Source organism: Sparus aurata, chromosome 5 (genome assembly GCF_900880675.1).
Source record: "Sparus aurata chromosome 5, fSpaAur1.1, whole genome shotgun sequence".
In the NCBI taxonomy this organism is placed as follows: domain Eukaryota; kingdom Metazoa; phylum Chordata; class Actinopteri; order Spariformes; family Sparidae; genus Sparus; species Sparus aurata.
Window position 1 is genome coordinate 12605187 of NC_044191.1, and position 26406 is coordinate 12631592.

The 26406-nt window shown below is 40.7% G+C and overlaps 1 long non-coding RNA gene across 1 annotated transcript in view; it reads left to right on the forward strand.

Moving 5' to 3' along the window:
• The first annotated feature begins 888 nt into the window (after window positions 1–888).
• The window catches only part of LOC115582136 (uncharacterized), a 54637-nt gene continuing 29119 nt past the window's right edge, over window positions 889–26406 (forward strand). The window contains exons 1-2 of the long non-coding RNA XR_003984143.1: window positions 889–1268; window positions 1921–1997. This is a non-coding gene — a long non-coding RNA (uncharacterized LOC115582136). The remainder of the gene's footprint in view (window positions 1269–1920; window positions 1998–26406) is intronic.

Below are 26406 nucleotides of genomic sequence, written 5' to 3' on the forward strand. Positions count from 1 at the left end.
CTGAAGTCTCGGTCAGGAGGACGGACCGTCGCAGAGATTTATTTTCATCATAAACACCTGTAAGTAGGACGGACAGGGGGACAGGCGGGGGGACAGACGCTTCTCCACGTATATCCGTGGTATTTTTTTCCTCATATAAGTTGCCAAAGACAGTTACAGTAACTACGGTACTTTTGTTGTCTTTGTTTGTTTGTTTGGTTATGTAATGTTGATTTGTGGGACATTTCTCTTTATTAAGGGAACTGTATAGTTAACCAACCGTCTGATCAACACGCCCTCGATATGTGCAGCTGGCTTATTTATTCACACTGGTTCAGTTCAGCAATAATGCGCCCCTGATGCTAGTTCCAGAGGCGGATAAGCGCCGGAGCTAAATTTCACCCATCGCCGAATCTGAGAGATTCACATTGAGACGGAGGCGGGAAGTTGGTGCAGGATCTTCACATGCAAAAGGCAGTGTGAATGGGGCAACGTTTAATGCCAATAACAACTTCAGTAGTCCCATTTAACCACTTGCTAGCAACTGCTGTTTTTAAGACACTCAATTGCTTATAATGAAAGTGTGGGACATTAATGATGTACTTCATGTTTTAGAGCAAAACTTATTAAAATCCTCAGCCTGTGGTAGCCACAGACCTTATTTCAGGCATTTAACTGAAAACCAATTAAATCAACTCATAGACTTTGAAATGAGGGAACCGGATGTGCAAATATGCTAACCGATTTCCGGGTTTAAGGATTACAAACTATACATGAGACAATAAAAACAGCAAAAAGGATACACAAGAAATGCTCTGTTGCTCGTATTTGCACTATGTAGCCTCAGTGAGCGGGCAGCATCACAGTGCGAAAAACCCTTTACCTCACACACAGCACCAACTGATTACATTGAAACTGGATCATATTTTATGTAGAACATGTTTTCAGGTTTTCATTCTAACGTCCTCCGGCAGTTCCTTCTCAACTTTCTATGAATTACAGAGTTTCCTGAAAGCAACCTGAAACTTTAGCGCACTGTAGCTACAAGTTAGCACTGCTAGCTGCTCTACCTGGAGCACCTCCGGGTGGACTGTATGTGTCCACACACCTGTCACAGCAGCTACAACAGACATCACGACCGAGGTGTAGAGATGGAAGAGGCACCTGAGAAGAAAACAGAGACAATAGTCGAGCAAGAGTCAAGTCTTTTCCTTTTTTGTCATCGACGACAGCTCTGCTAATTAAAAAGGCTGCAGGACAGAAGCAGCGCTGGACGCTGCTGCTGAATAGTAAGTAATATTAGCTAGGTTGCGAAGTCATGTGTCTCCTGCTGTTCCAATTGCTTGATATGTGGTGTTATTAACAAAGTTGTCAGTTCACCCCTGCTGAAAAAAACAACATAAACCAGCACCAAAACACAACATATGCTGGTCCTACTGGTGAAAAGCCACTAGCAAGACTAGCAAAGTTGTGTTCTGGTGCTGGTCTCTGCTGTTTTTGTTTCAGCAGGGACTAGTTTTTGAGAATAAGCCTGGACATACATTAGGCTGGCAGCATGTCTACAGTGTTATCGTCTCTGTGGTTCAGGTAATTTGAGCTTGTTGTGATGATACTGTTTTGAGTTGTTTTGCAGCACTTGGACTGCTGCATGTTTAAAGAAAATGCCTGAGCATTGCAACCATGCATGTTGACTTCAAGACATGTTATTGTTATTGAGACATATTATTATCATGACGTGCAGAGTTTTGTTCGTAGCTGGCATGTAACATTACATTACATGTCTGGTGACCCCTATCAGACTATGTGTTGCATATCCAAATAACAATATCTCGTCAGTCAACAGTTATTGCAACAAAATGTGCCTTAAAAAAAATGCTGTTGACGTGACTGAACTTTGAAGCTTTGATGTCAATTAATTTGTCTACATCTCCATCTCTTAAGCTCCACAGGCATGATGTGAGTCCCGTCTGTGGGTAGCCTGCCAAAGCCACTGGTCATGACACTGTGAAGCTGATAGGGTGAGTGTGTGGGCATTTTAATGTATGTGTTTCCTTTGTAGATATACCCTACATTTATAATACATATTCTATCTTAAAGGAGTCTGTGTTGATACGATTTTTTTTGGAATAAGTGATGGATGGATTTGTCAAATAACTGTCTACGATGCATAGAGATTCATCTTGCAGACGTTGCTTCGTTCATGCACAATCTGATATGGCCAGTGATGGAATATAGCTAAGCCAATTTACCCTCAAGTACTTGGGCTTTTTGGGTACTTGCACTTTGCTTTAGTATTTTCACTTTTTGTCAGTTTATAATTCCACTCCATTACATTTTGGAGGCAAATATTGGACTTTTTACTCCACTACATTAAGTTGACAACTTTAGTTACAAGTTACTTTGCAGATTGCATTCTGCATCACAGTCAAAGAATGTCTCATGAGGCCAATAATCTGGTCACCCGTGTAATATAAAGTATACATACGTGTAAATATATGTGTAATCTACTTCAACATGTACTTTTGACACTTTAGTATTAGATACTTTATTATGTTTATGGGTGACTTACCAAGTAATGTTTTTACACAATATCTTTACTTTTACTCGAGTCTACTTTTTTTTTTAAAACACTGGAAGTGGATATAACACTGAGTTGGTACTGTTAGTAGAACATCAAAATTAATGTTGCACAGAGAGAAAGGGAGAAGTTATCCCTCTGTAGACGTGGTCAACATTGTGAAATGTTTTATTTGAATCCTAACCGTCTTTTCTCAGAACTAACTATTTTTGTTGACTAAACCTCACCAAACTTTGACAGGAAACTGAAGAAAGAAAGAAAGAAACAACCAAAAATGAATGAATGAATAAATAAATAAATAAATAAATAAATGAGAATGATAAGTGAATTAAGTGCAAAATGATGAAAATGAAAAACAATATGTTCCAAATTAGGAAACATGTCCCAGTCGCCTGCGTGGGAGTCTTGTATTTTCCAGCTTGATGGATAAGTTTATATGTGTCTTCCTTTGTAGACACGATCACGCCTGACTCACTAAAACGGTGTCAAAAGTCTGTCTGCAAATATGGAGATTTGTAAAATAAAATGAAATGAATGCTAAAATGACAGCATGTTTGCAAGAATGAGACAAACGTCATTGCCATGGTAGCAACGGTATTAAATAAATAAATGTCCGGGCCTACAGTGTAATTGCCCATCAGCGTCTGGAACATTGCACGATTATGAAATCCGTCCAACAAAGACCATTCTGAAGTTTTAAACCAGAGACCAATCATATTACATACGGAGCTAGTATGGAAATTGTGATGGCCTCATGCAAAGATATGAATAGTAGGACCATAATAGTTGTGGCTTTGCCTGAATGATCCCTTTTGAACCAACAGTTGGTTATAGCATTGCCTTTAAATGGCTTTAGCTGTCCGCCACTGTCAGACAAAAACGAGAGCTGCCTACTTTGAGTGTTTTGGTCAAGATATAATGCGTTTCACAGGTGTAGGAGTCTTGGGGTAATTGGTAATGGGCAGCGGCAACTGGGGCCCCTGTGTGCCACCTGGAGAATCACACTTTCCCAGCCAACCACCCCACACACACACACACACACACATACACACACACACTCTCACACACACACACAGTCACAGAGAGAGAGAGACACACGCACATGCATACACAGTAGTCACAGAAGGATGTTCCTTGAAAGCAGAAAGGGAGAAAACTGGCTCTCAATGTGGATATATAAATAGTCCTCACACAGCACAACATGTTCTGTTTTGATGTAATTATGGAGCAGGAAGAGCCTGGTTTAGCGCTTTTGGGCAACCGTTGTGGGGTCTTTAACAAGGGATTTGGTGAGGAAAACGGTTGCACCTGGCCGTGCTTGGTATGTTTTGGAATATGGAGGAAAAGGAAAGAAAAGACGTAAAGCGGTCGAGAAAGTGAAACAGGCATAAACCAAGAGAGAGTGAGAGACTGAGACATCGTCTCTAACACACACACACACAGTTAGAGACACACACGCAGTTAGAGACACATGCACACACACACTTGCCGTTGCAAGGAACACCTGGACTTGATGACTTAAATGTGCTGTAAAGTGGAAAACAAAGAGGACAGGGGGCAGACACGAGCTGGGGCATGAAGCAGATACTTTATAATCTCATGCAAACGGATCATTTAGGCCCCCCACACCAGTTGGTTTCACTTGCCAACATGTTGGATTGATTCAATTTATACAAATCCCCTGAGAACTATCGGCTTGTTAACAGAAGTTAAGGAGACAGACATTTCATTGGCAGGCTTTGCCACTTTTTTCAGACAGGCGAATAGAGGATAAAATGAGGTAATGCTCACTGTGCTGAGAAGAAAGAAAAGAGGCTAAACTGATGTGCAAAACTTTGTTCAGGTATCCATAGTGACAGAGCGCAATATCATTTTAATGTGACCCAGAGTTTCACTGTCCTACACAGTGTGATCACTGTGTTTATGAAACTAGATGGTGGCAGGATTAGAAGCAGGAGTACGTGCGCCAAACACAAGGGGGAGCACTTATCCTTTCCCTGTGGCCGCGCAGCCTGCCATCACTTCAGAGCAAAGCAATCTTTTCCAGTCCATTGTTCCCTCTTATAAATCATCAAGTCCTGAATGTGTGTGCCTAAAAGTGTGTGTGAAAATATACAGAACACAATCTATCAGCACAATCAACCTAATCACACCCACCCACCCACACACACACACACACGCTGTGTAAATCTAGATTATTTAAAAAAGCGACATTATACCTTGACAAACTTAAACTTGACCCAAAATCTGATGCTGAAAAAAGTTTTTTTTTTTTAAATGTATTTATACTTTTTTTTTTTTTTTTTTTTTTTTACAAAAAGCAAACACAGCTCACAACACTGAATTGAAAAGCTGTAACCTTTTCAGGACATGTAAGGCAACTGTAGTAATTCCAAAACACAATGGAGCTCAACACGCTCCCTCTTAACACTTGTTCAGGCCTGTGGCACTGAATGATTTGAATTCTTACTCTGGTGAGTTTCCCCCCTCTGTGAATTAATTAGTCTTTGCCAAAGCGGGCCACATTTGTCATTCGAATTTATGCTAATGAGTGCCGAGGTCTCGTGGAAGAGCTGATAGGCCGGAGCAGCTGCTCTGTCCTTGCGGGGCCTAACTGTCTCCCCCTTTTTAACTGCTCCATCTCTCTGTCTACTCCTCAGTCTGGCTCCTCATCCCATTTCTCTCTTTCAGGTTTTGTCTGCCTCTCTGCCCCCTCCCTCTTCTCCCCTGTTCTCTCTCCCTTCAGCTCCTTCTCTCTCTCTCTCTCTCTCTCTCTCTCTCCCTCCTTGTCTCTCCTCCTGTGGCCTTATCATCCCACCTCCCCCTTTTCTTCAACCTCCCGCTGGTCCTGGGCTCCATGACCTGTCAGTGGAGAGGAGACTGCCCATGTCCCAGGCTGATAAGGCAGCTAATTATCCAACACTTCACACACCAGGGGAAGTGGATGGGCAAACAGACAGCCACACACATGCAGAGCTATATGGGCTGCAAAAACACTGTCAGACATATGCATGGACCCCTCGGATACAACAAGTTACAACACAAGATAGATAGCAGGACAGCAAATTATTATAGAAATGAATCTAAACATTTCCTCAAGTCTGCTTCATGTCTGGCATCACACACAAACAAATAAATTCAAAAACAAAATAGGAGAGCACAGAATTTGGTCGAGGCTTAAAAAGAATAAAGTTGGGGGCTAAAAACAGGGTTCAAACCAAAGATGTTTGGACATAAATACCCCCACAAAGACAGAGAAAAGCACAGAGAGGCCCCTCCTCTCCACTTTTGTATTATACTGTTGTAAGTGAAAGCTGGTTGAAAAGTCAGTGGCATATCTTGGCAGCAATTTCAGGAGCTGAGCACTCCAATCCAGCCTCCCAGGCTCCCCATTTGATGGAGTAGAAATAAGCACTTTGGTGCTCTTTCTGCGATGTTCAAATGCACCATTGGAGGAGAGAGAGGTCCACATTCTGTAATGTTCTATTTTGAAGTTTGCTTCAAGTAGTGGCCAAGTGGTTGAGACATTATGTTAGAGGACAATCCAACCCTGCAATATTATGCGTTTACCTTTTTTTCCCTGCCATTTAGCAAATAAAACAGTTTTTCTGCCCTGTTCTTTTACTGGTGTTTTTTTTGTGGGGTACATTATAGAATGCAACATTGCATAGGATTGGGTCTATCTTGATTCAGTGTGATCGATTACATTAACTACAGCCTGTGTAAACAGTGTTTCTCTGATAATAACCTATTTCATGCTGGTGTGGTTTCAAAGCTTCTCCTCGAGAAATTATAGTGACCAAGAGAAGAGGATGAAAGTTGAACTAGTAAATGTACGCCGTTTGATAAGATGGCTTTTCACTGCTGAAGAACTGAAGTCAAACTATCACATGGAGCAAAATTCATTTACTGTAGAGCTTCTAATTGGCTTAGCATGGAATGCTGAGCAGACACCATATTTATACTTTTTAGACTTAATCAAATTACATTGGGAACTTTACGTGTTTATCACATCATACCCAACACCCTAGAGTGTCTTCAGTAATTTGGCTCAGATACATTCCACCTACTCAAAGAGGAGAGTGAGGACTAATGTCATTTCGAGGGGATTATTGTGATCTTTCAACACATCTTTGGGGGGTTAAGCATGTTGTTAAAGAGAGGAGGGGAAGAGCAAGAAAAGTGATAAAACCCAACCATAGAGTCTCTGTTTTAACTTTCACATTTTCTCCCCTCTCTCTCCTCCGATCTCTCTCATTTCCTCCCTCACAGCACCAAAAGCCATATTATGTGCTTGTCAAGATGGATAAACCCCTCAGCCAAACGTTCAGATGAAAACAAATAAGTAGGAGACGTTCATGTAATCGCTTCTGCCAGAGAAAGGCTTTAAGAAGAACATAAACACTTTCTGGAAATGTGCCTCGCATGTACTAATTCCCTCACGCTTTTGTTTGAGTCTCATTCAACTTCAGGACCATTTCATACTGCGCCATGATGAGATGTCACCATTGGAGACACGCTTAAAACTACTTTGCAACACGGTTAGCAGCGCCGAACAAAAATATGAGATCATATTACCTTGCTGCTTGTAAAACTGTCATGATTTTATTCTGGGGAATTAAGAAAAGAATTCTTTAATTAACCTGGCTGCGTTTACAAATGTGGAAATGAGAAAAAAAATTGGTAGGCTGCCACTACTTTTTAAAATGATCAAACTCAGAGTGCCTCGTTATCAGGTCACGGATGCTCTTTGTTTGTAGTGTTGTGTTTTTTCTATTGGACGGCTAGGCCCTTTCACATGAGAAAAGTCCCCCAACTGTCACTGCACTCCCACTATCTTTCCAGCCAACCCCTCTAGTAAAGTTCCCATGGTGGTCTTTGGACAGCACACAGACGAGTGCTCCAATTGCCTCAGTCGGACAGGGAGTTTGCCGCGGATGTCACTCTATAGTGTTACTTCAAATTCTGGTAGAGGATGGGAATTAAAAATATTGCCCCACTGCTTGCACAGGGCAGGGCTTGCAGGGTGCTATGTCTAAAAAGTACCATAAAACCTTTTGCAACTCCGGAGGAAACTGCATGTGATCTGATAAAGTGCTTCCAGTGATGTCACTTAGAGTTGCATGATTGCATTGTGGGTAATATAGGCACCAGGTTTTGGCAAGCAGTCTTTGCACTCCTATAACACTGTTGGAGTCATTATGGACAGTTTTAAAAGAAATGATCAAAATCACTGACAAATGTAACCAAGTACATTTACTCAAGTACTGTACTTAGGTACATTTTTGAGGTACTTGTACTTTCAGTATTTCCATTTTTTGCTACTTTATATTTTGACTCCACTATGTTTCAGAGGCAAAATTTTTACTTTTACTCCAATACATTTCTGTGCTAACTTCAGTACTTTGCAAATGTTCATGATTAAAACAATGCTGAATATTGAATATCTACAATAAATAAATATATGTAGCCTGTATTTTAAATTTTTTTTTATTTTGATTTGACTTTAACTTTTACCAAAGTAGTATTTTAACAAGATATATTTTACTCAAATATTACTTTTGGATGCTTCTCACAACACTGGTTAATGTACAGATTAAGACAGCAGAACCAGAGATATCACATTTCTTATTCCACACAGTCTTTTTCCTTTTCAAAACCTGGTCCCTATATTACCCAAAATGCAGCTTTAGTAACATCACTGGAGGCAGTTTATCAGATAACAGTCAGCTTCCTCTGCTTTACTACTGTTTTCTCATGGCAAGTAGCAGTAGTACTCCCCAAGACTTGTAAAAACAGCTTAATGTGTCAAACTGGTGGATTTAACCTTGAAAATGTCAAAACATTTTGTCTTGTGTGTGTCTTTAAGCATTAATTATGAATATTATTGAAGTAAAGGCTGAGTGAGCATATTTGGTCTCAATTTTAAATTGTTAAACAAAAAAACAATCAGATTAGCATGACCATCTAGCTTCAGTGCGTTTTTAAGTGGCACACCTTTCTCCTTTGTCCCTCTTACCCTGCGTATGATGCAAAGATTGTCTTGTACAGCAACACGGTTGTACGAAAATAGCAGTCATGAGCGGTGGAAATAGAGAGACAGAGGGGGTAGAGAGAGTGAGAGAGAAGATGGCTTGGTGAGATGAGAAAAAAAAAACAAAAAAAAAAACACAGTGACCAAAAGGACGTTGGAAAGTTTAAGAGGAAAAGCTCTCCTCTGGTAAAATATTAAAGTGATAGGACACGCAACTTTCCTAACAACTTCCCTGGGTTTCTAAAACTCCCTCAGTGTAGCAGCAATACATAGAGTCGATTTCTCTCCTGAAACTAAAAGCTCTCTTGCCGTGCCTCAGTGCTCACAATTAAAGCTTTTAAAGCAATGTCTGTTTCAGCTAAATGTCACATCTATATCAACAAAACCAATAAACCTTACATGACTTTTAACGCTAAATCTACAATCATTTTCTGTTTACATAGTGAAATGGAGCAGCTCGAGAATCGATTTCTCCTCAGCAGTCACACGTCTTAAAAGAAAAATAAGTTCATGTGATGTGGTTGGAATGTTAAGGGAAACCGTAAAGCCGTGCGATGGGTAAATCCCAAAAACTAACACTCGGCTTGTTAAAAGGGAGCATTGAGAAGTCCGTGCTTTGGACTTGCTTGATTTCAAAGTGATGTAATACACACAGAGCACAAATAGCAACTGGATGAAGGGCTGTGGCCATGACCTCTCTGTCTAGGGAACTCATTTTCATAGTAACTAAACACCAGCAAAATGTCTTCCCTGGAATGAGCCAAGCCAGAGAGCCGACCATCCAATAAAAAGGACAGGGGTACGTAAATATGCTGAACAGGAAATGATATTGGGGATGTAAAATGAAACTGCAGAAACCTGTACTGATGACCTCTTCAATTTCCTCTGAACCACATTTCATCCATCACTTATTAATGTATTGAGACACATTTGTTGAAATAAAAAACTTGTCCTATACGTCTCTCAGCGTAATTTTATGGTGCTCGTAAAAAACGTTCCTTTGAGCTTTGATCCATCTGCACAGAGAAGCTGTTTTTACTGAATCTCACATTACCTGTGGTTAATAACATAAAACAAAAAAACTATACAACAAAATGATATTATCATGTACTGAAAGAGATCACAATGGAACATTTACTATGATTCAATTCAGTTCAATTACTCCTCAATAGGACAGCCAAAGGAATTGAGCTGTGGACAGTCATGTAAGCCTGGTTTTAGGCCTGTGGCGTGTTAACTAAAAAGCAGACAGACCATGTCAAGCCTGTGGGCCAGCTGGCAGGGCTCTAGTGTTTGTGTAGCGCTCGTTGGGATGTCAGGGATAGAGTGGGCTGGAGGGGGCTGGAGGGGCTACAGGAGGACCAGGCCTCCTCCAGACTTGGCTGCTCTGACTAAATGGACCAGATCAATCACATTGGACGGCCCTGTGACAGTGAGTTAAGGTTCTGCGGCACGGCACAGCGTTTTTGGACACAACGGTCCTCGGCAAGGCTAGCTGGCTGGCTGGCAGAAGCGTGCAACCGTTCCTCTCGCTTTCCTTGGGCTCACCAAGCAGATGGCGATGGCAAGGACGGAGGCGACAAGCCTGCCGTCAATCCCAAGCCCCCATCCATCCAGAGACAAGTGATGAGCGAGATTAGGGTGTGGGAGACGTGGAGAAGGATGGAGTGGATGGTGTGGATGGAGGGTGGACTTGTGTCAGCCAGGTCTGGGCTGGATCACACACAGCTGGGCAGGGCTGGCCTGGCCTGAGGCTGGATCTATGAGGCGTGGTGCCGGATAGTGGTTTGGGGATACGGTGGCGAAGGAGGTCCCAGACAGTGGTGCAGTATGGTAACATGTCTGAGGTCTGCCTGGCACCGTTTCTGTCGGAATGTGTGTGTGTGTGTCCCGAGAGGATGTGCCAGCTCTGTGTTTGGTGGCATTCAGAGATGGGCCAGGGCTAGCCTCATGCTGAGACACTCAAGAGGCAGAGTTGGAGGAAAATATGACCTACATTGCCATAAGGGAGAGAGAATGCTTAGCTTTCACAATATACAGAAAGGCAATCTGAATATGTGTACAAAAACTGTACATCACATACAGTTTTATCTCAAAGAAATTCTTTATTTGAATTCCAGAGCAGCCCACATTTTCCAAAATATATATTTACTGGAGGAGACTTTTTTTCTGTGCTATCATATTTAAGGTCTACACTGGAAGAAAAAACATGTTGGAGAGTCTGACCTGATTTTCAACAGGCGTCTGAAGAAAAGATCCATTGAACTTCATGGTTTACACAGAGTAAATAATACCATATAGCAGGATGCAGTTATACCAGATAGCCTCCCTTGGTACGTACCCTGGCAAGCTGGAAATCCATACAGTTATAAGGTGCATGTAAAACGCCATGGGCGTTTTTCTCTTAATCCAGATTTGATCTGATTTTTTTATTGTGTTACAAAAACTGTGTGTGTGGTGGTGGTGGTGGTGGAGGGGAGGAGGAGGGGTATTGGCTTGTCACACTGCTTTGTTTACTTGCTGACAATGAATCCTCCCACTTATTTCCATGCAAGTGGCAAAAGAGTCTTTTTTTTTTTCTTTTTTCTTTCCTGAGAAGCCAAATTTCAAAGCTCTGAAATCTGCAATATACATCACTGTGCAAGAGGCTTTGCTGTATTCACTGATTTTTCCATAATAATGTTGTCTGAATTGATTTTAATTATTATTCAATCCATCTGTATCAAGAGGAATCTAATCCATCTATTGAGCATCCATCATTCCTTTCAATGTGCAGTACAACCATTTGAAATCATTGAATGGACTGAAATGAATGCTGTTGCAAAACCATGCACGGTGGTTATAATATTGAATCCTGGTTCTAGTTCTGGCCCTTCAAAATAAAATAGGAATTGGCATCTTTGATCTAAGCCCGTGTTAAGGAGAGATACATCCAGAAAAGAAGGCAAAAGTTGATTTAAAAAGTGCAGACAGCGTAAAAGAACAACATGATCACAGTCACTGCTCCTTGAACATAATTGCAATGTACACCTAACAGCTTTTTTTAGAACTAAGCTCTTATTGTTTTTACACTTTTTTTCCCCACTCTGTAGTTTGCAGACCCTATGGAAAAGTGTTCAACCCATCTCCCCCAATAACCTTGGATGATGACCAGCACAAACCAATGGGTTCAAAGACACATTACAAATATTTATCAGAACCATCACAGCCGCCGGTGTCTCGCCATGCTCTGGACACTGTAACTAATTGGAGATCCTTTTTTGTTATCACTCCTCTCTTGGTGGTTGAAATGTAAACAGGGTGTTATGAAAGTGCCCTTATGGCGTGGAGGGAAGCGAGCGAGGCCACTCTGGCACTTACACGGCATGCCTTATAAATAAGTAATGGTACTGGACGTGTAGCGGTTAGTCATAGAGGAAGGTCTGCGCATCAACCCCACCTCTGTTTGCCTTGTACATATTTCATAAGATGCTGGGGTGGAGGGAAGTGGGGGCTTGCGGGGCATATGGGAGGGTGGTTGAAATAAAAGGCAGCTCACACAGGCTCCTCTCTGTTCACTGTCATGGGTCTGTTACTATTAATAATACCAAGTGTCCTCTCTCTCTCGACTGATACAAGTTCATGGTGTTTTTCTCGTCGCCGCCTTCCTGTATTTGACAACAAAATAGAGCCGGCTGCCGTCGTGCCCACTGCAGCCGAGGGTGAACACAGAGCAGGTTGCGCGGTGTTAGTTTTAACAATTAAGGCTAAGTTTCCTTTACAGACTCCAGATGACCATTTTCTCGAAGGCAGTGATCAAAGCTGGCGTGGAAAAAAGTACACGCAAACTTTCATTCTTCCGACTGGGAAAATTAAACAGTGCAAATCATAAAACCATAAATGTGTTTCCCAATTTCTTAAGTGTCACTCATGCTCAGTCTGTTCGTTTGTTGTGTGCATTAGTTTGTAAAAAATGAGCAAGCTTTGGTTACAGCTGCATGTATTGATTGGAAACCGTAGGGGCTAGTTGATCTCTTTACCTCTTCATTCACAACCATGTTGCGTGTTAAATGGAGCAGCGGATGAATCAGCTTGAAAGTCGCTAATGATCCCACGCCAATCGATGACCTTCGTGTCTTCAGGATAACATAATGGAGGTCATGTTATCCGAATAGATCAGGATCCTGTTTACTGTTTACTCACTGCCCACAATAAATCTTAAATTATTAATTGTAGGGAGAAAAGAAGTCCTTCAGAACAATATCATCCAAGTAACGCTGGACAAAAAGACTTATTCTTTTAATGATGCTTTGGAACAAATAGGAAAAAAATGAAAACTGCAACACTCAGTATTGAGTGTTGAGTCGTCCATTCGCACAGTTTGACGTCACAGTTTCACCAGTACTCTCATGCTATACCGCCCACATGATAAATGGCCACGCTACCGATCAATCCCAGACAAAAGCATGCTCTCACACGAACGTTGAATAATGTTGAGGATATTATTTCCTCCAGAAGAGTGGAGCAGAGGGAGCGTGAGTGCACCACACGTATGAAAACCCACTCAAAGTAAAAGTGTCATCTTGGTCACAGCTTCAGTATCACAGGCCATATTTGTAAAACGCAAGAACCAAAGTTTCCTCTTTCTTTCCCCCTTCCCTCTCCTCTGGGTTGAATTTGTAACAAGCCGTTAACCTCCAGTTTCCCACAAGCTCATTTTCTATTTCAACACACTTAGAGAGTTATGAAAAAGTAACCAAAATTCATTCTTTAATGCAAGTAAAGATCTTGTGCTTAAATATGACTTTTGATAGGAGTGAAAGTCAGTTTCTCTTATTAAATATAGTTAAGTATCAAAAGTCCAAGTAATGGCAAATTATACTCTTTATAGGTATGTATATAATGTATGCAAATTCAGCATTTTCCCTATTTTTGGAATCAGTGTTTTGGAATCAATTTGTTCATCTGATTGCAACTTGTAACGTAAGTTATCAAATAAATGTAGGGGAGTAAAAAGTAAAACATTTGCGTCCAAAATTAACTGGCGTGTAGCAATAAGAAAAGCAGAAAATGGAACAACTCAACTAAAGTACTTCAGAATGTACTTTAATATAATATACCTGAGTAAATGTACTGTGTTAAATACCATCACTGCGCTTAGACAGCATATCTGCTCGAGGAGTGAGTGAGCTTACCCGACTGTCTCAACTGTGTTACACAGGCAAATGTTTTTATAAGAGCACACAATCAGTGAAGTGTACCTAACCTGTTGCCAGGTTACTGCTAGCCTGCAAGCGCTGCCTCTCAAGGTGGACCAAAGACTGAACAGATAGCTAACTGAGCCTCAACAGCACACCTCTAAATATAAAGTCTTCAGCTCTTGTCTGTTTGCAGTTCTCTTCCCCTCTTTGGAGGAGGTTAATGGGAGGCAATGGTCGCATGCTGTTGCCAAGGGCAAGTAAGCCTCAGGCCACCACACGTCTGACTGCCCTTTGTGTATGTGTGTGTGTCTGTGTATGTGCAATTGACCAGTATATGGCCAATGTGGGATTTACTTTGAGAACAAAAGAGCCCATTTATCCACTTCGTAGAGGAATAACACTAACTAAGCTGCATGCTGCTCCACAAATTAAACAGATGATTCACAAAAAGGAGATTATTTCTGTTTTTTTAATGTCCTCGTATGTTCATGGGTCACATGAGGACAGCCGTCTAGCATTTCATTAAGTTACTATGCTACAGTAGTTTAAAATCATTTTGTCTGTGGAAATTTTTAACGTGAATAAAACACTCCAAGCTCTTATGAGAAGACATAATGTCACCAGAAGTGTAACTATAAGTAAAGTGTTGCGAAACTTAATGTATGCTGGTACTGTACTGTTGAGTTATGTGGGTCAGACATTGTGCTCCTGGGGGCCAATTCCAGCCTGCAGCTGAGGGAGTCGACTGAGTCAGCATCTCCAGTCCACTTTCAGGGACCAGGATGCAGCGCTGTGTTCCGCTGTGACTAGGCAACCAGCCTCAGTGTTTTGTGCACACATGCAACTGCTGTGCCTCTCTCTAATTTAAGTCTGGCTGTGTCCCACTTTTACCTCAAGCAGTCAGGACAATGCAGCCATACTTCATAGTATCAGTCTACAGAGGTGACTTATGCAGAGAACAACAGTGCATCCAGTTTACTCCTCGATCCATTTTTTTGTTGCTGCATTGTTTTGTGACAATGTTCCGTTATTGTATTAGGTCACTATAGACAAAATAAATTAACTTTAACAGGAGTAACACATTTTCTAATTGTCAAACTGTAAATATGGAGATTTTGATTTATATAATTAGCTCCAATGAAGACTAAAATCACCTGTCACCTTACTGTATAACTAGAGGCCTAGTTCACTGAAAATCCCGCAGCTCCCGCACCAACCAACCCAATCACCAGAATAACTGTTAGCTAAGTACTTTTCTGCATAACCACAGATAAGTTAGAGCTGAACGTTTCTTTATGTTGCAACATTTTTCTTGTCACTCTCTTGGTTTGGCTTAAATGACCGCAATCACAGATAGAGATGGTCCGAGTTCCAGTGAAAAGTATCTGGTTTTGGTCTCCACAAAAACGGCTGGTAATGTCTGCAGGTCTGCTGATGAAAAACACCTGGTTTCGGGGTGTCCTTAAAAATATCCAGTGGTGTGACTCGATCAGCAGTCAGCCATTTGGCAGCCTTGTTGGCTCCACCTTCTGATGTTAAAGATGGCTAATAAAGATGTAATGTTTGACAAATGTCAGCCTTGGAAGTTTCTTTACTGTTTGCTGAAACGTTAACTGCTAATGTTATATTCTGGGCTGCACCAGACCTCAGTTAACCCTAACAGTGTAACACAGTGTTCTTGATTGTCTTATACATCAAATATAAAGACAAGCTCAGGGACAAAATTAGATTTATAGCTCTAATCTAATCTGCTTTAGTCAAATGTCTGATACCAAAATAGGAATAATATATACATAACCATCCAGTTGTGTCTGATGTAAACCCAAGATGTTAAACTTAGTTTTAGCAATTAAAAGACATGATAAAGTTAATACACATTTTTCTTCACTTGTTACAAAAGTTCAAATCAAGTCAGGAGGGTTGTCCTGAGGATGCAGAGATTTGAAAGGGGCTGACCAGGGCTGATATATAGAGCTCAATTGTTAATGCTGCAGATGACAGGGGACTGAGTTGTCAGGATGATGCAAATGGATATATTGTGTTCAGTAGTTCATCCTGCCAACCTTGTGATGAATAATAAAGTTTTATTCATTTTCTCCATCTCTGGTTCCATGTGATGTAACCTCACACTGACGTTTCCCCCATTTCTCCCTCTGGAGAGAGGGCCCTGATGGTACCTGTTTCTTGGGTATAATGATAGATGTAAAGGGCAGAGTGAACAGAAGTAGTGGTGCCGATGTGTGGAACCAGAGGCATGTGGCAACATTTCCATATAGCCATCTTAGTGATGATGATTGATTTTGATTATTATGTAATGTACAAAAAATATGCCCAGCCCAAACAGGCTTACAAGACCCCATTATTTAGAAAAACAGAACAGAAACCAGAGTACCAACATAATTCTTAACAAATAGCCCATCCAGACATTTAGAAAGAAAAGTATCCAACTTATAGCCATTCAAATTAGATAACAATACCATTCTGTCATCATCAGTACACCAGAACAATTCTGGACTTTGAACAGACTTTCATTTAAATATACAGTAGATATTCTAAACTCATCAGAATAAGGTCAATTCAGAAGACAATTCATTATCAACTCCTCCTAATGCCTTTGTCACATTTTCTACCTTCTAATCGGGAGTCAAGTCGTTCTGTTTTTCACACTCCTTGACTGATATGTCAGTAGTGTGCAGCTAGTGTGTTTTAGTGCTTTAGATTGCCGTCTGATAGCCGCTGAAAGGCCAACCCACACAACTGATCTGCGGCGTAATACAGTGTGTGGCATGCAAGACTTGTGCTTGTGAGAACGAATACTGATGCTGTACAGTTGAAAGCATGCAGTGCCAAAGGAAAGGGCTGTCTTACTGCAATGTAAAGCACCAAAATGTTCAAAATATAGCGTACACTTAAACAGATATATTTTCTTTTTAGGTCATTTACTGTACTTTAGGTAGTACACTTACCTCCAACATCAAAAGACCTGAACTATCATGCTAAGTTCGGTATCCTATGGAAAATTATGTGAATCACTCTGACAAAAAACCGTCTGTTTGAACCCTTTTTCCAACATATTAAGCAAATGATTCCACAGACTTATCATTTCAACGTATTGATCCAGGAATCCAACCCACGTAACCATTCTTGTTAGAACTTGTCAGGATGTCTGTTAAAACTGACAGTATATTGCAGATATCCAGGCACTTTGCAAACTATGTCTTACAATTACAAGGATATTTATGGATTCAATTTAATCAATCATGATTTTTCAATAATAAATGTACTAGATTAATCTATTATATTAAAAACCAGTAGGCCTTTAGAAGCCATCTTGGTTAAGCCTTTTCTTTGATGTTCTCCTGGTTATGAGACATTGCTACGGCTGCTGTCTCTCTGGTCATATGGGGCCACATGATACATGTATTACTTACCTTCAGAAAGGTTACTGTGGCTATTACTTAATTGCTCAACTTGTGGCATTTGGAGCCACCACCGACTTCCTCCATTATTACTCAATTCCAGCAATTGCATCCATGTTCAGCTGTGATTTGAATAATTGTACAGTGAACCATTTCTGAGCCCAGTGGAGAGCGTTGGATACACTTATGGGTCATTGTGATTAAGGGGTAGTGAGTAATTGTAGGAGCTGTTGGAGTCAATTGAGGTTGATAGCATTGGCTATGACTGGCCATCTGTCTCTCTAACAGAATCAACACATTGGTAATGATAGGAATCAGGGAGTTATAGGGTCATGTAGTGTGGTCAGTTATTTGGATTGAGCAATTTATCAGGTTGAATCTCAATTTAATAGGGGCACTGACATGCACTGTATTGTGGAGACTACAATCTGGTTTTGTCCTGTTGTAGACTTTTCAGATTTCAGACTTTTCAGATCAGATCAGATTTCTCAACCTTGAATTTGGAAATGATTCTTAATATTTTGTACATAATAAACACGCCTACTCTGTCTCTTTACACACATGCACAGACAGCGCAAAGGAAAAAACAATATAGATTTGTCAGTTGCGGTGGTTGTCTCATAAAGTCTTAAATCACAATGTGATGAAGTGAATCAAGACAACAGCAAGCAGCAGCATTTCATTACATTTCATTTACAACTGCCGCTCCATCAGCATGTCTTTATGGGCCCCAGAACTCCTTTTTGTGTGGCTTTGCTATTGCATACTTTGTGTGTGTGTGTATGTATGTGTATGGGTGTGTGTGTGTGTCAGCAGCTCACATTTCAGAGGCCGCCCGCTTTTACAGTAACTCCTGATGACAATGCCGCAGTACACAAATTACATACGGATTTTTTTCCATCCCTCCCCACAGGAATAACAATTTGTTTCGCCCAACATAAACACAATGCCATAATAAGGGGCTCATTATGAGGCGACCAGATTCATTTTGTCTGTAACAGGAGAAAATGCTCTGGAGATTTAACATGACAGCTCCTTTACGAGGATAAACATTTTTCTTTCATGCGCTGCAGGATTTTTACATGTGGTATGTACTAGTATCAACAGCATTTCACTGATTTATTGGACGGAGAAAAAAATATGTGTTCGCTTCTCCTTTTACGACAGATGAGAGTCAATAAGCGTTTGATTAAGTTTCTATGGTTACATATCAGACTTACACTGTGTGTTGTAGTGGACCAAGTAAATGGTGACATATTTTGATAGTTTCTTTATAGACAGTTTGCACTGTCTGCATGACCAAACCTGTCTTCTAGTATTAATAATTGTATATTACTAAGTTGTCTTCATAATATCGTTATGCGGAACTGTCACACCAGAGGCAAGGGTTCACATCCACACCAGTCCGTGGTTACATTTATGCAACAAAGCACTTTGGTTAACATAAGAGAAAGATCATTGTCTGTTTTAATCCAGAAAAAGTCAGCAGTAGTGTAAGATGTTTTGTTAATATTTAACCACAATCTTAGGGTGCCCCAGAAGCTCAGTTTGTAGGCCATGTGTCTTATGTACACAGGCTTTGTCCTCACCATCAACCCCCCCTCCTGTCTTTTGTCACTACAATACTGTCCTATTGATTAAGCCACAAAAAGGCCCATAAATACATGAATACACTTAAAATGTTAATTGACTTTGTCTCAAAGTAAGATTTCAAATGCTTTTTTTCCCACAAGTTGCAGGTTCTACCATACATGCGCTCAGCTTTACATGACACCAGCCTCTTTTTACAGCTCAATCCAGAGTGCGATGATGAGATGCCGTCGGCTCATCTCACCAGAGCAATTAAACAAATTCAAGTTGATGATTCACATCTTTTCTTTTCTTGGTAATCCTGCGCATTAGCATGATATCTTCCACCTCTATGCTTAGTCCGTCTGCAGCTGCACCAAAATGGTTAAAACTGTTGTCAATCTCAACTGTGCACCTTTGTCAGTGCAACAACACAATTGGCTAATAGGTTTCCTGGTTCAGCTGCGATGAAGCACACAATTGGTTTTTGGGAGAACGGGCGAGATATGTGTCATACAATCACCATCTCTGTTAGTGTGTTACTTATTTTGGTGGAAAACAATTTTATTTGTGTTGTCAGTGGGCATTTAACTGGTAAGTTCAGTGTCAACATGTTTTGTGACTTGCCAGTTACATTATTTGACGACATTTATTCATTATATCAATAGGAAATGTAAATCGGTTGGCATCACATTACCTCAAAAGGTATTTGCTGTTAAAAGTTTGCTTCCTATAAATGTAATTTCTAGGAGACAGGCCTGATATGACTGCTTGCTAGGTGAAGTATCACAGGACTGTAATCTGACAGCAAAGAATCCAAGCAACCCAGATGTGTTAAATGCTCTCAGTAGACTTGGAGGTCTTTAGTCGATGAAAATCAAAGAAACTGACGCTTTTCTTTTGCGCCCCCTCTGCGCCTTTGTCTTTCTCTAAGCCCTTGGTAGTCCTCAGCAGACAAGAGCAAGAGGCCGCTTGCTGTTAATGCTCTTCAGTGGAGAATTTATTTTAGCCGGGATACAGTGCATCATGCCAAAGGGAAGACTTCCTGACCCACAATCCGCTTAAGCCTCGACCAAGGGCACAGTGAGTTACGGCTCCCCACAGCATGGTGTCATGGAGAGAAGCATGGAGAAGCAGAGGTCTGGGGAACAGCACGGCGCGTGGCAATCGATTTTTCCTTGGGGGAATTCAACACAGACACTGTTGTCGCCGCACTGATTCCTCTCTTCCACCTCTCTCTGCCCTCTATCTCCCTCCCTTTCTCCTCACTCTTAATCTATTTATTTATCCTCACTTTCGTCTCTCTATCTGGCCGTTTCTCACTTTACGCGGACCCACCTGCCGGCCTCAGTTCTGGTGGGGTTACTCTGCGGTATCTGCTTCCTCAAATCCAACAGCCTGAGCTTTGTGACTCGGGCCTGACCCAGCCCTAATTAAACACAATTAGATAAATCCCATGGACTCCGGCGTAATCCTCTGGACTGCAGCAGGAGCAAGAGAGAGCAGGAGCAAGAGAGATAGTCGAGGGAAGGAGGGAGACTTGGCAGGAGAAGGGACAGCACATCCCTGCAGAACAAAGCCAAGCAGAGCGTCTAATGTATCAAACACATGGATTAGCGGTTAGCTGGGCGAGCTGGGGCTGAGCAAGAGCCTGTGGTTTCCAGCTTTCTTGGAGGCTGACTTGGCCTAGTGAGAGACAGGGGGCCCCGGTTGGTCTTGTGGGAGGCCCAAAAATCCATTTCTCAATGTGTAAATTGACAACTGCATAAAGATAAGTAAATATATCATAATTCTGTCCGGGAGGATTTATTTTTGTTTGAAAAGACAGGTGCCGTGATTATTAGTTTTCCACATTCATGTAACCAGAATCCCATAATGAAACATGGAAAAAAGGAAAAGACTGAGAAATAAGGTTTACTCCTGCCATGCTGAACAGAGGCACACTTCTTCAGTGAAATTGATTTTTTTCCCTTCTTTTTTTTATTTATTTCAAGCACTTACACCGGACTTCATTTGTAGTTTTGATGGATATGATGTCTCCACAGTACGTGACTAAACAAGGCTAAGACAGAGATGCTTTTTGGACAGGCATTTCAGAACCAACCCAGGTTTTCAGATTTGTGTCCGAAATCAATTTCATAACAAATTCTTCACGCAGAAAAGAAACTGCAAACCTGCTTCTTACGATCATCTTCTCACCTCTCCTATTGTGTTACGAAGGCTGCAATATTTTCATAACCGTGGAAAGATAATCTCGCACTTGACTCCCAGTATTGAGTCATTTCACCAGACCCACTTTTGGCCATGTATTATTCACGGGTATTCAAGCCCCACTCTGGCCCAGGGAGGAAGTGCTCTCTCCCAGTCTCCGTCACAGGATATCAGAATCTAATTCATTATTCAACACGCTGGAGCAAGGCCACTCAGTCTAACTCACGGAGATGCTGCCTGGACAGGAGAGGATAGTGTGGGACTACGCAGGAGGGTCTGAGGCCTCCAGTGATTTCCTTTTTCCCTTTTCTAGATGGCCGAATGGATGGAGTTGCATTCGATCCTGGGTTTCGGATTTGGTTACAGAATTTGTGCTGCGTGGTGCCCAGCAATCACAGTTGTTTACTCACTCAATGAAGACAATGATGATGTCATTAGTGACTCTGATGACAATGATTGTGCAGCTGTGGCTAATGAGAGCAGTGTCAAAGAGTGAAAAGCGTAAACATCGACAGTGTTTTTCATCCCACTGCTTTGTCTTCACTTCTTCCGAATCTGCAAGATTGTTTATCAGTGCGATCTCAGTAACAAGACTAAGTATTGTATGGGCACTCTGCCTGCAGTACAAACAGCTGAACTGAACATCCCTTATTTAAGTTTTTAGACCGACTTTAATCTTCTTGAATAAACTTGAATCTTTAAAGCAACATCGCCAATGTCATTATAGTGTGTGAAAGGAGAAAGAAAACAAAAGATGTTACATTTACTGTGCAGCTAGTAAAGTCAAGTATCGTCATATTCTGTACGCGGTACATCACAACTTCTTCAGAAAATATGTTTTCCTTTCAGAAGAAGGCTTTAAGAGCAATTCCTGAGATGCAGTACCTCTTTTCAGCTTCTGTTCAGCACTCTTAACCCAGTTAAAAAATAACACCGCCTGATCTCGCAGTGGATTTTCTAAACACTGATGTTCTCTTTCTCGTATCTTTCTACCCTTCTGATATTAAACTTCTTTCTCACTGTCAAGCAAAAGCACCATGGAAAAGCAATGATACAATAAATAGACAGTGGTCAATAGACATGCCGTCAGACAGATGCACACTTGAATTCAATATGCATCTAAATAAATAATAGGCATAACAGATCATTCAAAAGCATTAACACACAGCATTAAAGTGAAGTTTCTAGCCTAAATATGTTGTTATGAGGTAGAGAAAAGTGGCAGAGGGGTCACATTTGAGGGCCTGGAAGAAGATCAATCAGTATGAATTAGGTCAGTGCCACGGAGGTCTCGGGAGGTGGACGACAGCAGGGAGAGTTTCTGGTTTTGGGTCATCTGTGCCCCTGACAGAGCTAGCTGTAGACCAGTGGGCAAACAACAGACCACCATCCATTTCTTTCATTCCCTTTCCTCTCGCGCTTTCTTTTTTAGAGCTTTGCTCCAGTGCATCACCATCATCCTTCATTCATCCCTGGTATCTCTCACTTCCCATTCTCATTTCCCTTTCTGCCCTATTATAATCACCCTCTCCATATTTTAATCACTCTCCACTAAAACCATTAAACCTCCTTTGTCCATTGTTGGAACAAAAAGTTAAGTAAATTAAAGAACACATCCGTCCATTTCATTCATGCGCAGACATAATCATATCTGAGTCATGCAGGGGTAGCCTGGATGTTTTTCCTCAACTATACCCTCAGCTCCGATCCGAGGACATACTGGAACGTGGGTGTAAAAAACCTGAAAAAAACAATGGACGTAACCTGAGCAAATAGCAAACACTGGCTCAAAGTGTCATATTAGGTTGCATGCTAATTAGCAGCATTCGTCAACCGTGTTGGCCTATATGGCCAGTGCATACAGGGCAAAGCTAGAGAGTTAAAGTCAAACCACAATAGAATATGTGTTCTCATGTCTGAATTGTTGATACTGTTACTATTATACATATTGTACTTTTCAATAGAGGATTAAACAATGTATGCCTACATTTGTGGAAACAATTCCTAGATGATTTTTCACGGTCAGTGTTCTCAGAACAAAATGACGGTTTTAGCGACACAGGTACTGGATTTCTGTTGTAAGGTCACAATTTGGTTAGGTTTAGGCAAGAAAAGTAGTTAGTAAGGTTCAGGAAAATAAAGTGGTTTTAATTGAAATAAGCAACCTGAGCAACTTATCAGCTTATGTACCTTACATTGCTTCAGCAGGTTGAAAGAACTCACCATAAGCTTTTGGTTCACACTGGACAACAGCGGTCTCCATGTCCTATGCTTGTTTATGCGCCTACCACAGACACTTGTTGCAACCACTGATGCTCTTGTAAGATAGCATTACATAAAAAACAACAACAACAACAACAAAAAACATGCCTGCCAGCAACCAGCTTGATTCTTTGAGAGTCCTCTCAAACAGAAAAGCCTTTTCTGCCGAACCTTAATGTGTACTGTTTTCTTTAACTGGTCAGTTCTTTGAAGTGTCTCTTACTGAAATATTGTAATGTATGGAAGTTAAATTATTATTCTGAAATGAATTGCATTTAAGGTATTGTTTGAAATTTAAGAATGAAATAGGTTGCATTTTAATACCAGGTATACAGTAAACCTGGTCTACTTCGCTCGCACTGTGCAATAGATGAACGTCAGACAAGGTTGAGGTTTTAATTGCAGTTTGCTTCACAACTGTCCCCGCGCATCAAAAGCACAGGTGCAGTAGGGAGAGGGGCAGGTACCAGATGTGTCCCAACCACAGCCTTTCTCTAAACAGATCTCCACTTGCCTCTCATATCATTCATGGCTCATTAAGTCCACACTGTGCACTGGACATCTGCTCTGGAGTCGTGTGTGAATCTGTTTTTGCCGTCTGTATGTTTTCATATCATAGTGTATTTTTTATACTTTATACTGGTAATCTCTCTCTCGCTTTCTCACCGTCTCTCGCTCTGTCATTGCATTTTCTGCACACTGGAGTATTTCATGCCTCGCTCCAGCCAGGCATCAGTGCCCCAGAGGAGAGATACAGGATTGACCATATTATTACATAGCAGTATATTATACAATAGAGGAGCAAAACAAGTCTGTTGGATTAGCATTTAAAATGTACATCGGCTATACATAATAAAATCATGTGTAGTGAATAGGATTTATTTCTGATCAGCATACTACATTTTATATATGTTAGAGACTAACAAGTTATATACATGTTAACTTAGAGGTCTTTGATTATATATAATATATTTGATAATTATCCATGACTTCTTTGTGTGTTTAATGCTTTCAGGGTCAATCAACCTCATCTGCTCAAGTCGGTCTCACAACTTTGTGTTATAAAGCTCTAACGTGTTTTATTGATTGTAAGATAATCAGCTAGACTTACTATAAGAATACAACTTTAAAACATTACCTCGCTATGATGAGTGATGGGTGATCTTCTCTGGTTTATATGCTGGCATCCTGGCCTTTGATAACATGTATTCCCATTGTGGTCTCTTAAATGGATCCCTGGATGAGAGCTTCGTGATTGGTAATCCCTAGAGTGCACAGTCGGAAAAACCGCATGCAATTGAATAAAATACACTTGTTTACTATAAATATTATAAAAACAAAGTTAGGCATGAATCAAATATTATACACCAAATAAACTATGGGAGAGCTGATGTAAAATTGAAATGTATTGATTATTATTATTATTATTATTATTATTATTATTATTATTATATATTACCTAATGACTAGCCTCTGGAGCATCACTCAGTGTTAAGTATATGTTCATCAACCAAGTATCAATACAATAACTATATGAAATGTTATATTTGAGAATCTTTTTTTTTCCTTTTTTTTTTCTTGGTGAAACTTTGATATTCACAATCTAAGTGATTTGATGAAGTCAGTGTTTTTGCGATTGGAGAAGACTGACTCAACCCTGAAATGTTTATTCATTGAAAATGGCTTAGCTGCTTAACTGTGGTGAACTAAGTTATGGAGTGGTAGTTTTTTGTTGGAACCATTCTTCTCGAAAAGTAGACTGTTAAAATGATCCAGTGATGAGGTGAGTCGGGTTAATGAACCGCAGTTATCAAGTGATGTGTTAAGTTTTGGTCATGGGATGCAAGAAAGAGTCAGATCATTCACTACTGATCGGCAAACCAGTTGAGAATCAAGCAAATGATAATTTTAATGGTGATGAATTCCTTCGAAGAGCCCTCATCTGTTTCATGATTGTTGGCATCACTAAAATAGTACAGTACATAATGTGGATAATTGTTTGATTCACTTGATGTGTAGACAAGCGTCTTTCAGCACTCAGACAGCTCCTTCCAACAATAGCAGGCACTGTCTCTTCTTCACTCTCACTCTTGCTTGTCCAACTATTTTCATCAGGCAACTTTGTTTACATGACACATTTTATTTCGACATTTTAAAGTGCTTTATATGATTCATAATAACACTAAAATGTAAAGCAGGCGTTAAACGCGCCAAAACTAAAGACATTGTTATGCTAAAAAACATGGAAACACTGAAAGACAAATTCACAATCCACGTACTTTAGTGCACACTACCTCAAGCACATTAAACAAAGACATCAATGATGATGTCATGTCTTCTCAAAGAAGTTCAGACTGCCACAAATCACTTGAACTTCGTAAATCTTTCCAGTGCTTCCAAATAATCAATGGTGTCATATTCTATACAAGCAACATGTTCAATTAAGTGCAAATAGACTGTGAAATCATAAATATTTGGTCTGTTTCAAACACGAGATAATTAGATACATCAGCCATACATTAATAAATTGTTTACTTGCCTTAGCAGGTTCCTTATTGCGCTAATAGGGCTTGACAGATTTTGCTTGTTAATAATTCTGCCTGTTGCCTGCTAGAGATGATGGATGGGGTGCAAACAGCTGTGGTATCAACATGCATTTCATGTAAAACAGGGACATGAAGACATGTGGGGTGTGTGTGTGTGTGTGTGTGTGTGTGTGTGAGTGTGTGTGTGTGTGTGTGTGTGTGTGTGTGTGTGTTTGCCTGTGTGTGTGTGTGAGTTTGTGTATGTGTTTGCACTATGCGTTGTTTGGCACATTTTCACGGAGGGGTGTGTGTTATCCTTGTCTTTTGGAGTCAGACCCGAGGCTATGTCTAATTGGAGTCTTCACACTTTCAGGCTTGACTCACACTGACACGCTCGACCTTGGCTCTCCTCCCTTTGCCATGAAAAGGGAAAACAGTGACACAGAAACATGCCTTCTTCTTGGCTGAGAAGAGAAACTTTGCTGCTACTTATTTCTTTTTTTTGTGTTTTTCTTCTCTCGCTGCCTTTCTTCTGCTCTTGGTGTCTGCTTACGAGAGACATCCGCATTCTCTCCTCCATTTGAAGAGATGAACTTTTCAACCATAGAATCACGATCTAACAGACACGCAGGAAGGTCATAACTGTCTC